Source organism: Orcinus orca, chromosome X, assembly GCF_937001465.1.
Source record: "Orcinus orca chromosome X, mOrcOrc1.1, whole genome shotgun sequence".
In the NCBI taxonomy this organism is placed as follows: Eukaryota; Metazoa; Chordata; class Mammalia; order Artiodactyla; family Delphinidae; genus Orcinus; species Orcinus orca.
Genome location: NC_064580.1, coordinates 99,831,037 through 99,848,619, shown reverse-complemented (window position 1 = coordinate 99,848,619; position 17,583 = coordinate 99,831,037). Strand labels below are relative to the sequence as shown.

Below are 17,583 nucleotides of genomic sequence, written 5' to 3'. Positions count from 1 at the left end.
ATGGTTGTTTCATAGATTTTGTACAATAAAATTTGGTTATTGGAAATTAATAGTTATGTACCATTTTTTATAAGTGCTTACTTTAACTTCTGAAGATACAAGATTAAATCATCCCGTTTGAGAGAAATGTCTAGTAGGAGAAACAGAAAAATAAGTGGGCCATTGCAGGTCAGTGACTTACATACTATGATGGAGGTACCTACAAGGTGTTATGAGAGCTAAGAAGAAACACATCTCATCAAGACAGGAATTTTTAAAACTTCCTTATAGCAAGTGAGTTTTGAAACATAAATAAGAGTTGGCTAGAAAAAGGGACTTAGGATATGGGTGAGGAGTGTTATCTGAAAATTGGATTCTTCCCTTTTTCTCTTCTGCTCTTTCAGTATTGTATCTTCCCACATAATAAGTACTTAGATCTGAAGATAAAATTCTCATCTGCGCTTCTATGACCAGGAATAAAAATCTGCTCAAATTAGAATTCTCCTCATCTGTCTATTATTCAATTTCCTTATTTCAGTGAGGCTTTCATCAAAGAATGAACGATAAAATAGCTTTCTCTTCCCAGGTAGCAACAGCTAAATTAAGTGTACTACCTATTAAACTTGACTGTTATAAGACAGCTTTTTTTTACTATGTCACAGTACATTATGTATATCATTAATTGGTAATCATAATTCATTTTCTAGCCAGCTGTGTGCCTGTAGGCCAATTACTATGGTGTTGATATAGCACTTTCCCCAAATGCTAATGTGAATTTCATTTCCAGATTTTTTAAACAGATCTGTGCTTCATAAAACAATTGGAACTGAGTTTAGTATTTATGACTAGTTTAACATTTATTACAATCTAACAGATGACTTTAATGAAGATCAGAAGCATAGTACAAAAGGAAGGGCCTGAGACATTAAAAATTGACAAAGAATGGAATTGTAATTTATAAAGGAAATCTAATAAAATAAAGTTTGCATTAAAAGACCATAAGGTTAAGAATCTCCAATGCACTTTACATTTATAAATATGAATCATCTATACCAGTATTTTGTTGACTAAGAAATAATACTTTTCAAAACTTAAAATAAATTACTCTGAAATTGTGCTACTAAACTTCATAGATCATACCAGATTGGTCTTGAGGTTAGATAAACCTAATCTTAATTGTTAGCTATATAAAATTCATAATAAAGTAAAAACAGATTTTAAGCATTTGTTTACTCTCTGCTAAAGGAATTATAAATGCTTTTATAGAAAATATACAACAAACATGACATTTTATAAGCAATGCACTGCTAATTGCTAGGGTTTAGGATACCTTGAGGTGATGTTGAAAGACACTCAAATTCCCAAATCAGTGCAAGTACACAAAACATATAAAACATGGATACATTATTAAATGATGAAAAGTGCACAAAATAATGTATTGTGAAAGTACAAATATAATTGTGTCTATCAGCCAGCAGAAACCTAATTGCTTTCTGAACAATGTAAGTTTTCAGAATATTGTTTTTCATATGTATTTTCCACTTTATCTCATAATATATACCAAGTAACTGTTCTGCATACCACTTTCCAAAACAAGTTTTAAATGCTTACCGGAAGAAAATATAACTGGTGTAAATGATAGGAATAATCTTTTTAATTCACAAAATCTCTTCTGAACCTCAGCATAATTAAGTCAATGCCATGAATTCCACTATGGCTGTATTTTCAAAATGATATTTCAGGCACTGACTTTACATACAAATTTTACTTCTCCTAAGAAAAACTTCAGCTATATAAGATATATCAAATATTAAAATAAAGTAATTTTAAAAATTTCTCACTCTTCTTTCAAAAAGAAAATAAAATGCAATTCGTAAGGTTTTAAATCTATTTTGTTCTTATCTGAAATATTATATTATGAAGGTATTGTTATTTTTATTTATGGTAAGTTTGTATCTATAATGTATTCGCACAATGGCTATTTAGTATATTTATTTTAGTTATGTTCCTTTATATGTATCATAAATCTGCTTTTATAATCTTCTTTAAATGTTATTTTAATTGTTTTAATAAAAATATAATTATTCTGGATAGAAGTAATACAGGTAAATTTTTCCTTCCTTTCTACCTTTGCCTACTTTCCAAATTAGACATTTTAAATTGTGAACACTTTAACAAACTTATATTTTAAAATAATTCACAAGATGTTAAATTAGAAATAACAACCTTGCTCTTCCCCCAATAGACCTATTGCCCTCTCAGAAATAAGTTCCTAACACATTCTCACATTGAAACTTTAGCCTCAACTGAAGATGAATATTCTAGCAATAAATCATCAAGCGTTACCACTGGAAATGCCTTTTCAAAGTAAGTACTTTTCAAAGTTAGTACTTTCTTTCTTTTTTTTTTTTCTTTTTTGCGATACGCGGGCCTCTCACTGTTGTGGCCTCTCCCGTTGCAGAGCACAGGCTCCGGACACGCAGGCCCAGCGGCCATGGCTCATGGACCTAGCCGCTCCGCGGCATGTGGGATTTTCCCGGACCGGGGCACGAACCCGTGTCCCCTGCATCGGCAGGCGGACTCTCAACAACTGCGCCACCAGGGAAGCCCAAAGTTACTACTTTCTGACTGGAGAAAAATAGTTCCAAAATTTGTACGTGCTCAGTAGCATCAAAGTGCTGACATTCCTTGTTTCTCTTTTCATTTGCCCATGGAGGAAGGGCTCTGAGGAATGTGGAACCAATGGAGAATTGTTTCTGAAACATGCTGTAAAGTAGAGTAGCTAAAAAGTCTTCCTTCTGCTAGAGGATTCTCATATCCTAATCTGGTCAAAAGTTTTAGATAACAAAGTTAATTTTTTAAATGAAAGATGCATTTTAATCATGTCGGAGGACAATAAAATATTTAGAGTAAATGGTAAATACTAACAGGGAAAGGCTGTCAGAGAATTACCAAAATGACCTTAATTTATATTGTTTATTTTAAAAGGATTTGCTTTATATCAACTGTCCTTTATTGAAGGCTAAATATTGTTACACTTCATTGACTTGCATAGCAACATTTTTAATGAGGAAAAGGTAGGGGCTAGGTAGAAACACTTAACTGAATCCTCATTTGTAAAATAAAACAATTGGGCTACATTCCTTCTTGTTATAAAGTCCTAGGAATCTATGCTAACCTACTGTTATAACCTGTCTCAGATAAATGTGTGGCTCTGACAGACCATCCAGGGACTGACAATTCCCTGGTAATGGGTTCCTCTAATTTCAGTTTTGTTTTAGGCAAAGATATCAACTCCTGAAAGCTGTATCAGCACATATCATCACACATAGTACTAATAAAAATTACATCAGTTCCAGTAATAGATTACTACTTCATTGATGAATTCAGAATTCATGAGATTGGTTCAATGAAGTGGCACCAATGCAAAGTGATAGTTTTATTGACAGGGTCTCCATGATTAAAAGATATAAAGAACTATGCTTCATTCATCTTATGGCTTTTGAAGGTACTAAAATGCCAAAGTACCACTGAATATGTGAAACAAGAATACTCTATTAATATCTTGCTTATAAGCTGTATAGTCAGGATAATTAAACATTGTTCTGGTGGGATGAGAAGATTTAATTAGTCCAGGGCATTTAGAAACCATTAATAAAAGTTTAAGTATTCATCAATCTTACAGCTATTGTTAACTGGTTCACTAATACATTATCATGCTATTTATTAATGACGCAAATTAATGGCATTTATAATATAGATGGTAGAATTAATAAAACAATAATTTAAAAAAACATGAATATCGCCTTTAGAAAAAAAATACCCACCAAATTTTAGTTTACTAAAGTGTTTTGACTGCGGTACACAGATTCTATTATTGCTCTTCTAGTTTTCTTTCCAGTGCATCAAATTACACCTCATTATTGTTGAAAGATTTTACTCTTTTGACCTATTGTATCTAAAATATTTGTATAAACCTATCACCTGCCTGGACTTAGAGATAAAAGTTTTACAGTAGAGGTTTTTGATTTTAGAAGGAGCTATTTTTGATTAAACTTTTAAAATAGCAAATTCATTTATATCATGGTGATTTTTTAAAAGGTATCTTGTGTTAGTCCTTTTCTATAAAAGTATATTTTTAAAGTATGTGAGGAGAAATAAAATCCTCCGACTTTCATTCCCATTTTCATAAATTTGATATTTTTCAAAACAACTGCAATACTTTATATGCCAAAAAAGCTTTTGTACTTATTCTTAGTGTGTTTTTAAATAGTATCAAGAAAGTGGAAATTGTCTGTCTTTCTTTAGAAAAATATCTCCCCCTTCCACGAAATAAGCAAGAGAACCAGGGTAACTACTAAACAAAACTAGATTTTACAAATTTCAAGACTGCAAAATAAGAGAGGTATTTTCTGTTATTAAACACCTGGCTTGGAAGAAGAAAATGAAAACACTTTCCAAAGCATAATTTTTCTTGATAAAGAATATTTAATTTTAGTATAATCAGTGCTTCTTTCTAAATAAGTGTAATCTTTGGATTCTTGTCCAGCTACATTTATGCTTGGCCACAAGTTCTTAGAGCAATATCTTTACTTAAGGTCAGTGAATAATGTCCTCTTATTGCATTCTTCAGTCTTGGTAAGCAAATCATTTTACAAAATGTGAGAAACAGTCATGATACAAAGTATGTTAGAATACTTCAGTGGAATTCTAAGGTAAAACTGATACAAAAATATAAAAATACTAAATTGGTAAGTAGTTGATAATAACCAAGTGGGTTATCAATATAACCTGGTATCTCAAAGGGTTCTCAATATAAAGCTGCTTTCTTATGTCATAAAAATATATTTATATTAATTAAATATATTCACTGCTGCCAAGGGTTATTATTTTTTTCAGGGAAAGGGATGTACCTTAGCAGTTGGATGAACTTGTAAAGAGAATATTGTTATTTTAAAAGGTAATTCTCATAACAAAATTTTTTTTTTTTTTTTTTTTTTTTTTTTTAATCTGCGGTACACGGGCCTCTCACTGCTGTGGCCTCTCCCGTTGCGGGGTACAGGCTCCGAACGCGCAGGTTCAGCGGCCATGACTCATGGGCCCAGCTGCTCTGTGGCATGTGGGATCTTCCTGGACCGGGGCACGAACCCGTGTCCCCTGCATCGGCAAGCAGACTCTCAACCACTGCGCCACCAGGGAAGCCCCATAACAAAATTTTTGAGTGCAAAAAATACAGTTCTCAGAAGTCAAGCATTTTGAATATAGAGTATCTGGGATTCCTAAAGGCTTATTCTTCTTTGCCAGTGTACAAATTTTATGAATGATGAATGCCCCCTCCCCCCCGCAACCCATACTTCAGTGAAACTTCAGCTTACATTTACTAGGAATGCAAAATTTGGAAGTGCAAATATGGCATTCAGGGACATTTTGTGTATGAAAGTGTTTTGTATGGCTAAATGATATACTAGCATAGATGAACAGCAGTATAAAGATAAGTTGTCTCTTTCTTCAGCTCGATGCTTTGTGACGACCTAGGGGGTGGAATAAGGAGGGTGGGAGGGAGGCTCAAGAGGGAGGGGATATGGATATATATGTATACATATAGCTGATTCACTTTGATGTACAGCAGAAACTAACAACATTGTAAAGCAATTATACTCCAATAAAGATGTAAAAAAAAATAAGTTATCTCTTTCTATCCTCAATCTATTATATTCATTATTTGTATTTCAACGTGTGTTACAAAGAAAATCACCAAGAGAACATTCATCTTTGTATATGTAGCAACCGCTGATGAGTTAAAAATAGGTAAAAAGTCAACCTGTGTTTCAGATACTGAAGTGTTTCATCAAACTTCCAATAGTGACACAAAGTTGTGACATCTCTGGCACGTTTGTTCTATTTATCTTATGGCCATAATTACAGCCTCATATTATGCTTCCATCAGTAAGACAGGGAACCAGCTCTGCTTACCTGGTGTCATCAGTATGAGTACGTGTATTTTCCAATTTGGCAGAAAGAGGAGCTTCTATTTATATACGAATAATGTTAAATTAATGGAAACATTTGATGAAGTGACTAAGGGCATACTGCTCCTTTTCAAATAGTTATATGCAATAGACTGTTACGCTTCTTAAAAAAAAAACAAAAAAGCTTAAGGACAAGTCTGGCTGAAGCCTATTATACACGGGTTGGGTTTCAGAGCCACAAGGAAAAGGTATTGGGTGGGTACGAAGGAGGTGGGAGGGAGACAGGGAAACAGATCTGATCTCTAAATGAATTGTAGATTTCTTTTTTTTTTCCTGGGTAGGCAAAAAAAGAAAAGGTTTATTTCAATGAAGGTGTTAGTCTAAAACTTAAGCAGCAGAAAGCTAATGAAGTATTCTTTTAAGAGAATGACAAATCTCATTTCTAAGGCAACCTCATTCCCTGAACTTTGAAATTCTGAAAAGAGCAGCATATTAAATGATATAAAAAGCACATTTACATATGAAAATGTCATCTAGAAATTTCAGTATGTGTTACCACCCACTAATTATAGATACTAAGTAGTCCAGTTTTATAAAAGATTCAGTTTCTATTTAAAATAGTACTACTCACTTAAAAAATATATCTAAAAGGTTATTGTTGAGAGAAAAATGGCAAACTTTATTCTACACCAATTAAATCTCAATATAGCATTTTAAAGGTATTCATTTTATCATTCTTCCATTAATGCTTTTAACATATGCTTCTTTATGGTTCTAGGTATTCATTACTTGTTTTATTGAAAAAATAAGTGTGACCTTGTGGAATGAGTTTCCTAATCTTTAAATTCTTTCTCTGAATGCAAGGTAATTATATATCAATGGCATGTATACATTGTAAACAATTGATTTTTGTTGTTGAAGTATAGTTGATTTACAATGTTGTGTTAGTTTCTGGTGTACAGCAAAGTGATTCAGTTCTACATATATATGTATATGTATATATTCTTTTTCAGATTTTTTCTATTATAGTTTATTACAATATATGGAATATAGTTCCCTGTGTTATACAGTAAGACCTTATTGTTTATCTATTTTATATACAGTGGTTTGTATCTGCTAAACCCAAACTTTTAATTTATCCCTCCCCCCGCCCTTTGGTAACCATAAGTTTGTTTTCTATGTCTGTGGATCTATTTCTGTTTTATAAAATAATTTCATTTGTGTCTTTTTTTTTTTACGTTCCCAATATGTGATATCATATGATATTTGTCTTTCTCTGTCTGACTTACTTCACTTAAAATGATAATCTCTCAGTCTATCCACGTTGCTGCAAATGGCATTATTTCATTCTCTTTTACAGCTGAGTAATATTCCATTGTGTGTGTATATATATATATATATATATATATATATATCACATCTTTTTTTATCCATTCCTCTATTGATGGACACTTAGGTTGCTTCTATGTCTTGGCTATTGTGAATAGTGCTGCTATGAACAGTGGGGTGTATGTATCTTTTCAAATTATAGTTTTTTCTGGATATATGCCCAGGAGTGGGATTTGCTGGATCATATATCATATGGTAACTCTAACAATTGAATTTCTAGAGGTGGCAAAACTTGACTGAAAATAAGTCTTAATTTAAATTGTTCAGATAGTAAAGATAGAAAAATTCCTTCTAAAAATTAAAATAAGGAATCCATGTGTCCCATATCCCACTTTATTGATTGCATTTTCCTCATTTCTTTTGTGACATTGCTAGCCATAAATATGTGTGTTTGAAGGAAGGGGAATGTGGTTAATAGAAAGCAGACTGGCAGAGAGGAACTTTTTTTTTCTTTGCGGTACGCGGGCCTCTCACTGTTGTGGCCTCTCCCGTTGCGGAGCACAGGATCCGGACGCGCAGGCTCAGCGGCCATGGCTCACGGGCCTAGCCGCTCCACGGCATGTGGGATCTTCCCGGACCGGGGAACGAACCCGTGTCCCCTGCATCGGCAGGCGGACTCTCAACCACTGCGCCACCAGGGAAGCCCCTGAGGAGCATGTTTTGACAGTAGAGAGCTCTAGTATATTCTAACTGTTTACAGAAACATTAGGGATAGTCCCTTCAGCACAGGTTTCCACTATAGAAAGAAGAGAGCTGACAATCATGATTATCTCCTGGGATTAGATCACTAAAATACCTGAGACTTTTCATTAATTTGAGAGGTAAAAGACAAACAAGGAAAAGTATGATCAAAGGTGATAACTTCATTCAAAAGTTTGAATGAAACTTACTGATGACACCATTGCCTCTTTTTTTTAAAACTAATTTTTATTGGAGTAGAGTTGCTTTACAATGTTGTGCCAGCTTCTGCTGTACAGCAAAGTGAATCAGCCATATGTACACACATATCCCCTCTTCTTTTCGGATTTCCTTCCCATTTAGGTCACCATGGAGCACTGCGTAGAGTTCCCTGAGCTATACAGCAGGCCCTCATCAGTCATCTATTTTATACATAGTATCAATAGTGTATATATGTCAATCCCAATCTCCCAATTCATCCCCCTGCCCCAACACCATCGCCTCTTCTTATTTCCTTTTCCTCACTTTGGAGGTAGAGGTTAGAAAACCCAACTGCGAATCATAACTTGAGCCCCCTTTATCCTTTTGTTTCTTGCATTGTTACCCAATGTTAAGGCTTGATCGACCACTCGTTGATTTAGGACAAGTCATTTTCTCAAAACATCAGTTTCCTCCATTTTAAAATAGGATAATATCTACTTCAAAGAGTTGTGGGAACCATGGAATCCTGCAAGTACATAGCACCTAGAAAGCATTCAATGGATGTATATTATAATAATTATTAAGGCTGGCAATGACCAAGGGAGTGGTTTCATAATGATATCTAAATATAAATAGTAATCTCACTTAGAATAAGTTGACCAACTGTCCTCAATCTCCTCAGGGGATAGAAAGTGAAAGAGGATAACTTTTTGGAACAACATATTTAACTATAATATAAGAAAGAAGGATACTGAAAAAATTCAGTATTGACATAGGTTTCTGGATGGAGTGCAAAACGGATAGTCAGATGAAATGAGGTTTCCATATGGCTGTCACCAATGTTAACCAGTATAGTACAGTACTTTCTCTTCTAAGGTCTAAATTAATTAAACATAGAATATGGGCACCATGATCTGCGTGGCAATATTTTTATCAGTAGAAGGCAATGGCAGGCTTTTTCTGTGAAACGTGTAAAGCTTGAAATTGCAAAACTTTGGGACATATAGGATACAGGGAGATAACAATACTTTTGTTACCACCAAAGGTTGCTTTAAACAAAGAGTCTCTGTACGAGTCTTTTGGTATATATTATTCACTTAAACACTTTTAATCTTCACAGAATATAACCTATCAACTAATCTTATGCATAATTTTCTTCTGGAGATTTTTTTTTTAGCTTTCATTCTTGGCAAGATAATTAATAAACTTCTTGGATATTAGAAGTGGTTTCAGATCTAGTAATTAATTACTGCTTGTTTAAAGGGGACAACAATTTAATTTTGGTCACTTAATTCTGTTGTCTTTTCCATGGTTCCAAATTTAAGTCGAGAAATTGTAATCAAATATTGTCCAATTATAAACCAAATGAAGTAGGTATCGTTTGTAATTTACCAAGTATATATCAACATAATCAGATTCAAGAGTTACTAATTTAGTGTGAGTTATACATTAATAACCAAGAAAATATTATTCTCCTACCTAAATTTTACTCATTTGAAGATGATATCGGATCCTTAAAGAAACTCCGTGGCATGTCAGGCAAAGCATTAAGCTAGGAGTGAAGATCTAGATTCTAGTTTTGTGAACTCGGACAAGTTACAATCTTTTTAGAACTGAATTTCCTCTTCCATAAATATCAGGTATGCATTATATATAAGCTATTAGGTTTAGGAATACAGCTATACTGTAAATATAATATGGCCTCTACTTTGACAGAGCTTACCTTCCAGATGGGTGTGATTTTCTTACTGGATAATCTCTAAATTCACATTCATTTAGAAAATTCTGTGATAGTAATGTTCTTTCAGATTGCCAAGGATTGGCCAGCATTATATGTAGGAAAAGAAAGGACACAGGACACATAACAATTGTACATTAAGTATGGAATGAGAAAAAGAGAGAAATAAACAAGCCCATGCCCATAGAAGGCGCTCAATTCAGAATTGTTTACATAATCATTTTACTAAGAAGTCTAACAATGTGCTTCCAATTTGTGGTTTAGCAGATTTGTTTATCCAATATTTTATATTTCTGCCTGTTTTATTTATATTTTAATTTTTTTTTCTTTAGGAAACTCTTGTGGAAGTCTAAGAGGACATCTTTTAGTGGGTGAAAATACTCCTTCTAATTGACAGATTACTTAGGCAGCAAGAACACTTTACTAGCTAAATTCATAGCTCTTCTTAGTAGTGACATAATAAAAATGCAATGGCTTAAGGCTAACATTTTAAAAGTGACATGTGGGTAACTGAGAAACTAAATCTGAGTAGGAGAGATGAAAATTACTACATCGTTTGAAATGTTACCTAAACCCAAATGTGTAATGTTCCTAAAATCTATGGTATTTTACAGTTTGCAAAGCACTTTCACATTCATCATCTCATTTGAACCTCACAAGGTCAAGATCACCAGAATTGGAAACAAGAGGAAAAAAGCAAAGTAAATGCTATCTTTCTTTTTAAATAGTATTGAGGCTCTATTCATTCCCCAGTATGGTCTGGCTGCTAATCTTCAACACCACTGCAACACTAGAACTTTATTTTCTCTCTCTTGTTCCCATCCTCACTACTAAATCAACAACAGCATTTTCTGGTTATGCCTATCACTTTTTTTCCAGTTTGAGTTAGGAACATGGAAGTAAGAATACAGGTGGGAAGGTTGACAGAATTTGAGGGGGTGGTTAGTTTGATCCTTTAAATTTGGTTCTGTTTTGCATCAGTCTTTATAAATGTGTGAGTGTGTGTGTGCACTCGTGTGTGGTTTGTGCATGGAACCCAAATATGCAGTTTTAAAATATCTTGTCAAGTACATACTGTCTGATCAACCTTTACTATTTACTACATGTTCAGAAGAAGAATCATTCTGCCCATACTCTATTCACAGGGTCTATTTACCTTGATGTATGCTGGGGTCCAAAAATAATTCAAAGAACAGGAAAAAGGAGAGGAGGATGGCCAGACTTTCTGGTTCAGAAGTAATTTAATAAATTTTTAATTGTAAAATGGCATTGTTTCATAGCAGTACTTAATGTCCTTATATGTCATAAGAACTCAGGAAAACAAAAAAATAGAGTGCTTTAGGATACCTATTTTTTTAGCTATGGCCTAGAGGATCATTTTGATAATTTGGCAAATCATAAAAGGGAAAAAATGGTAATATTAGAAATAGGTATAGTAATATTTTCATTTTTTCCTAATCTCAGATACATAGAATTGAGCTTGATTATGTTCTGTTTAAGAAGGCAGATAATAATTGCAAAAAGTTTAGCCTGCTTGTAATTATCATTCTTTTCTCCTTTATTGACAAGTACTCTAGATTATTTACAGTCCATTGTGATTTCTTATTAGCAAAGGATTATCATCTGAGCTCTTTAGTTTTTAAAATCTCCAAGTCTTTTGGTGTTTTAAAATATAAGGCCTTATTTGTCATTAAGAAGCTGCTGGCTGAAAAACAGAATTTTTAACTCCGTCCAATATACTGTTTCATTGTGTCATGGTTAAAGTACCAGTAAGTACTTCATTATTCTCTAGGGCTGAACGTTTTCTTGTAGTTAAATGAGGTTTGCCCTCCAAGGAGAAGACGAAAGCAATCAGTACTTCATTGAGATATTATACACTGGTAGTTTTCCCAGATGACTTAAGTTTAAGGCATCAGCTTATCAAAATATCAATATTTTCAGATCTGTTCCCTCCTTTCCTGTTGGCCCTCATCAACTTTTGTCTAGACTATTCCAATAGTCTCCACATAGTTCTCCTTGCCTCTAGACTCTTACTTGCTCCAATTCTTCTCAATATTGCCATTATAGCTTAATTCCTGTGTGAGATGTGATCATGTTATCCATCAGCTCCAGAAATCTATATTGACCACAGAATAAAGTCCAAACAAAATTTTTAGCCCTTCACAAAATTCCCAAAGCCTATTTCTCATTTCCACCGTCAATAGTGGCCCTGCAAACACACAACAAATGCACACATGCACACACATCTAACACAAATCATAATATATTTCTTGAATGTGTCAGGCACTTTCACTAGTCTATACCTTTATTATTACGGAGAGGAAATCAAATACAATTGCTTGGTATTTTAATTAAATTAAGGAGTTCAAACACTGAACTAGAGGAAGATTTTAAGCAAGCAAATCTCCCTCTTCTTCTAGCCCTTGAATTTCACACTCACCCACTCAGGCCACCTGTTATCTGACTAGTTTTTAGCTCAAAAGTAGATAATTCCAGAGCAGTCTTTTGATGGTTTTCTAAAGATTAAAAAAACTTCATATAGAGCATATTCATTCTGTTCTAAAAGTAAAAAAGCAAGCAAGCAAGCAAATGACTGAAAAACAGAGTATCATAGGGCAATAATAACAAATTACTTAAGCCCTTTTTTGGGGAGAAGTAATTTTCTACATTTCTATTTTAAAACTCTCATGAGTAATTCTTTCAGCAATTAATAAATCCCCATGAAAGAAAAAAATCTGTATTGCAATTTAACAGTTGTCACACCTGTAGCTCACAATGAATTCTTTCTTTTCAAATGATTTCTTAGCAATGATTTTTCCAAGGTGCATAAAAATGGAAATATTTTTGCATTTTGCAGCCCAAGTGATCTTTTAATTTCCTTTTCAAAAGTGGGTCTTTTCTTCCCTCAGAAAGCAGAAGTGGAACACATTTCTATTTTCAGCATGGAACAATGGCTATGGGCAATCGAAGGTGATTATATCACAAGATTAAGGAGAATTCTGAATGTTAGAGAGCAAGCCTTTTTGCTTAGTCATTTTGGTAGATTAATCAATTTCATTTATATATGTATTTTCATGTATGTGTTAGACACCCACAGACAAAACTTACGATTACAGGCAAATGATTTTCAGAGTTAATATTTACCTACTCACTATTAGATATGGTTATCAAAACAACCCTTAAAAACTGTAAAAATCTCTCAACATTGCAATAATTGTTCATATTTTTTCGCAACTTTTATTCCTTTGAATTTTTGTCCAATGAAATGATCAAGATGTCAGGGTTTAAACTATTTCTATGTCTGGCCTCTTGGGAAGCTAAAGCAACTATTTCAGGTCATCACATGTTATTTGATGACTCATTTTTTCACTGTACTACAACAAACTCCAGGGAATAAAAGGAATAATGTAAATACCAAAGGTCCTTAAACTGGAACTGTCAAGGAGAAAACATGAAATAACCTTTCAACAAGCATGTGTTAAACTAAGTATAACACATTAAGAGAAAATTAGACTGTACCATTCCACGGGTCCCTTTCTACTCTTGAGCCTATATATATAGATTGATTACCTCTTTGGTATTCCTTGGAATTCTCCCATTAATGTAAACAACAGATTAGATATTTGAATAAAAACCAGAACAGAAGACTTATGCATTTTAGAAAGATATACAACTATAAGCATTGAAGTTAAAAAAACAAAAAGAATTTAACCAGAAATTATGTCACCAGACTAGTCCAACTTAACAAAGTCAACTTGTTTTGAGATTAATTTGTCTAATATTTATAAGAAGGAATATTTTTGTACCTATATCACATATATACAACCTTTTAAACTGGCTAACCACAGATGTATTAAATAATACAGAATATTTGCTACTGAATATATAAGCTTTTCTCATAATTATGCCACTAGATTATTTATAATACATCTATGTTGAAGAAAATGTTAATGTAATATTTAGAAAGCCACTAGTTTGCTTGTTTTGTAGGCACAATGTAGGAGCAAAAGGCAGCAACTGGCACAGTGCCTCCTATGTTTAGCTGTAATCAGACGAAGTGTAGTTCCATATTTTTCTAAAGTTTAGATAAGTATGATTTTGCGCTCAGGGTCCATTGTGAACAGAGTATGAAACTGTAAAATAGGATCTAAGATCTACCACCTTCTTAGACCTCAGTAATGAATAGAGTATCAAGAAGATTATCTGGTAGACAGCAGAGTTTAAAGTCAGAAAACATGGGTTCTAGAACCACCCCTGCTTTTAAGTCACTGCTTTTGACTTTAGGCAAAACACTCCCTCATAACTTAATCACACATCTGTTAAGTGGGTATAATAACTGTCCCACTACTGGGGGGCTCAAATGAAATAATAGACGTAATTTTTTAAGGATAAGACACTATGTAATATAAAGTATCTCTTATTGTGCTGTACATTTTGACTTAAGAACATTGATCAGCCTTGAGTACTTACCACAAATATATTATTTCAAATTCTTTGATTTAGGATTTGGAAAAATATGGACAGAAACACAATGAGAAACTTGTTTGAAGTGAGAAAGCAGATAAGAAAAAGGGGTGTTAGAAGATACATTTTTCCTTTTTTTTCCTGCCTACTGCAGACTTAGAGAAAAAAAAATCTTGAAAACGTCTCACTGTAAAAACAAAAAAAAAGTCACTACGAGCTCAGCAGTTTCCCTGAAAAGTTTGTTGTTTAACAGGAGAAATGGTGGCTCTTGGAGTGTTTCAAATTCTAAATGTTGCCATAGAAACACAGCTTCAGACACTGGATAGAATGAACCGTACGCCACTCTTTCGTTTTTTTTTTCTGGTAAGGATTTTCTTAGGAGTATATCTTGGAAAAACTAGACTATGAAATAGGTGGAAAGACACGTTATGAAGCTCTTTGTTGGGTCATGACTGCAGAGCCTGGATCTTGTTTAACCCACAAACACATTTGTTCATGTGTTAAAAGGTGTCTGTGCACTGCCCTGAGGAGCTACTGTCGGGAAAAACACAACTACTGAGAACAGAGCTATTCTCCCTACTGCCCATAACAAGCTGGGAGTTCAAAAACTTATCAAATATAGCCTCGAAGCAGCCAGAGGCTAATGTGTTTTCTTATTAGAATATATTATAGGGCTTCCCTGGTGGTGCAGTGGTTAAGCCCCCAATGCAGGGGACACAGGTTCGAACCCTGGTCCAGGAGGATCCCACATGCCACAGAGCTGCTGGGCCCGTGCACCACAACTACTGAGCCTGCGTGCCACAAGTACTGAAGCCTGTGCACCTGGAGCCTGTTCTCCCCACGTACTGCAACGAAGAGTGGCCTCCGCTCGCTGCAGCTAGAGAAAACCCGCGCACAACAACGAAGACCCAACACAGCCAAAAATAAATAAGTAAATAAAATAAATTTATTAAAAAAAGAATATATTATAATATAATGTATTATTAATGTAAGTATTTTGAGAGATCTGGAGACAGAAAATTTTAGTTATAGAAGTAAAAGGTTTGAGACTCCTTTTGGTCTTTGTGGCAAAAAAATTTCCAATGTTTTAAGATATCACATTATTTCCATTGCTTATAAACAATATACATATATAGCATATAAAATTTGAGAAACAGAAGAGAAAGAATATAAAGATCCCAAGTGATTTTAACGCTCATATATAACGACTTTTAAACTTCTGTATATTTTCACATAGATGAAATAGAAAATGTATCATTTCATAGCCATATTTTTCTACTTAATATTGAGATTTTTCACTGAAAATAAAACCTCACATTGCCATATGATGCCAGATAGTCTATAATAAGAATAGTAGAATTCAAGAATATCGAATGCCAAATGATGAATGTGTTTCTCCTTTTCTGAATTTATTTGCATGTCCTCCATTAAGGATGGAGATCCTGAGAAGAGGCAGTGGCCAAAAGGCTTTTTTGAGTTTATATGAAGGAAAAGGTGAGTTGTAACAAACTCAGATTTCTTAATGTTGCTTTCAAAATCTTGGTTTCTTTAGCTTAATATCACATACGTCATTTTTTTTTTTTTTTGCAGTCCAAAGGTATTGAAAACACGGATTGCTTCATGAATTTGTGTGTCATTCTTGCGCAGGGGCCATGCTAAGTGTCTCTGTATCATTCCAACTTTAGTATATGTGCTGCTGAAGCGAATGCTCATATTTGTCAAATTTATCAATCATATATTTTCCATCAAATCCATTAAAATAGTCATAGGAATATAAAGATACAAATAAAGTTTAAAATAAAAATTTGAATAATTTAGTGAAATAATTTATCTCTTAGTGTTTTTGTTTTCTTGGAATTTACTATTTAATATAAGGTTTACCCCAAACTGAAGTTAATTTCTAATTAATTCAGGTCAGTAAAGTGAGATTCAGTGAGTTATTACCTTAGGCCAATTATAGTTCTTTGGCAACCTAAAGAGTTAATATAGCTTTCAAGTTTGTCTACTTGACAACTGGGAAAGAGCTTTTGCCCTGAGAATATCTGGCTCACTAATGGAGAATCATAGAATTTTTAAAGCCCAATTATGCATGGGGAAGCAGCACTTTAAATCCTGGTGATCTTAAGGGTGCAATCAGATAAGTCTCCTGATCCATATTAATCTTGTTATAGTTAAATGAAGATAACCTGCCTTCATAGCTATGCTGTTCATGTTTCATTTAATAATGAAAATTTAAGGCAGGAAACACTGACCAAACGATGTAGTCAAGAACAGAAAATTGTAACACAGTCTAATAATCTCAATTTCTGCCTATTAACTTTAATACATATGTGTACATATGGCTGCCATTTTTCCAAAGTCATATTTGAAAATCCACAGAATACGTGTATGCGCCTCAATTTGAGGCTGTTTGTATATGTTGTGAATATTGTTAATGTAGATATTAGCTGTAGCTATTTAAAACTATGTATGTAATTATATTATTTCATTTAATCTTTGCATCAAAGCTTAAAATGGGTTATCCCCATTTTAAAGGTGAGAAATACTTATTTTACAGGAAAGCTAAGTAAATTGCCCAAGGTCATATAGCTAGCATATTCCTTTAAAAATTATTTTGTATAAATAAATGCTTATGCGTGAAGTTACTTAATCCAAAATATAAAATGGAATTGAAATTTTTAAGTGATTTTATCCAAGTGATGTGAAATATTATTTTACAGTGTATTTCAGATAAATTTAATTCTGTAGTCCAAGTTACTCTACTTCTAAGATTTAACACTTCTCTCTTATAAAGGTAAATGCTCCCAAAGAGTGTTTTTTTTCTTGTTTTTTTTTTGCCTATGTCTAACAGAACCCTGACATTTTCATTTCTGTACTTTAGAAAGGAAAAGGTAAATGTTTGGGTACTGTCATTGCTCATTTTCTATGAACAGGCTCTATAACAAGTGCATATTAGACTCATTCTCAAGTATGTTACAAGTGAATACAACTATCTATACAGATCTTCCTTAACTTACAATGGTGTTATGTGCCCAAACCCATAGTAAGTTGACAATATCGTAAGTCAAAAATGCATTTAATACACCTAACCTAATACATCTAACCATAACTTAGCCTAGCCCAGTTTAAACATGCTCAGAACACTTACATTAGCCTACAGATGGG

General features: G+C 33.5%; 1 protein-coding gene and 1 non-coding gene across 2 annotated transcripts in view; both read right to left on the bottom strand.

Moving 5' to 3' along the window:
• Positions 1-17,583, bottom strand: part of HTR2C (5-hydroxytryptamine receptor 2C) — a 231,387-nt gene that overhangs the window by 151,371 nt on the left and 62,433 nt on the right. The window lies entirely within an intron of this gene.
• LOC117198177 (U6 spliceosomal RNA) lies at positions 16,021-16,123 on the bottom strand. Its single transcript, XR_004479201.1, has one exon. It is a non-coding gene; the product is annotated as a U6 spliceosomal RNA (small nuclear RNA).